This window comes from Curcuma longa, chromosome 1, assembly GCF_044706935.1.
Source record: "Curcuma longa cultivar G26 ecotype Majalengka, Jawa Barat chromosome 1, ITB_CL_G26_1.1, whole genome shotgun sequence".
Classification (NCBI taxonomy): domain Eukaryota; kingdom Viridiplantae; phylum Streptophyta; class Magnoliopsida; order Zingiberales; family Zingiberaceae; genus Curcuma; species Curcuma longa.
The window spans coordinates 24051083-24052366 of NC_133861.1; positions in this window are offsets into that span (position 1 = coordinate 24051083).

Consider the following 1284-nt stretch of genomic DNA (forward strand, 5'->3'; position numbering starts at 1 on the left):
CAGCATCTTCTTCACCGTCCTCGTCCTGATGGACCGGATGGCGGTATCACCGCCTTTCGAGCTCTTCGGATGTCTGCGGTTGACTATATATTGTTCAAGAGAGCAGCTCAATTGGCATCTTGCCCATTACCTCTCGAGCTTCTGCTGCCATTCTGGTGCTCGGATCCTGTTTACTTGTGTATGCCCTCCTTCAGCGGCTTGATGTTGATATTGCCGCTCACATTTTTGCTTCTATCATCCACCATACCTCATCGGTCAATGGGAAGGTTCATATGTCGTATGACAATATTCTTATCAGGTGGTTGGAGTCGTTAAGTATCGATGTCACTAGGGGCAAGGTGGAAAAGATGTCCAAAGAGTAGACTTGGAGTTCGAGCTTTCTCGAAATCCAAGATCACCACATGATATGGAGAGGTCAGATGGGTAGACGGGCGGGCACCAGGTACACTTCCACTTCCAGCTGCTGCACCAGTTGCCATGGACATCGAGGAGGATCCTGTTGCAGAGGAGGCTGAGGCTGCTGAGGATGAGGAGGATCCAGATTATGTCGCTGAGCCTGACTACCAGGCTCAGATAGGTGCGCTGGAGGCACGCTTCACCGAGCTGGGAGTACGGATGGACACCGGATTTTCCACACTCGGGGCACGGATGGACTCTGGTTTCGTGGAGATGCGAGGTCAGATGACCAGCATGTACGACATGTTGCAGGCTTGGATGAGCGGTCGTCCACCTCCGCAGCCCTCCTCCAGTGCTCCTCTAGATACCGCTTCTCCAGCCGATGCTCCTACAGATGATGCTCCGTTACCGGATTCTGATTTGGTTGTCGGGGATACCGTTGTAGATCCCGATACTGGCTTGATGTCCTTTCATGTTGGTCTGTGTTGACTGTTGACTTGCTACTCTACTGTTTGACTTGCTACTCTGATATGCTATTACTTTACTTGCTACTTTCACCAGCATGTACTCTGACTAGTTGTTACTTTGCCTGTTTCATTTACTTTACCTTGTATTTTTATACCATGTTTATCGCTTTCTTATATCGTATGCTTCTCTTCTGCCATGTCTGTCTCTCTTGTTTATCTCTATTCATTTTATGTTACTGCGTTTCGGGAGGAGACACGCTGGAATTTAGGGGGAGTTGGTGTTACAAAGGGGGAGAGGATAGACTTAAGTTTAGGAATTAAAGAGAGGATTTGATGTAGGGGGAGGATTTGATCCCCTTACCAATATGAACTTAACTCTTATTCTAAAGTTAACTATTGTAGGGAGGCTACTTGATCTCCT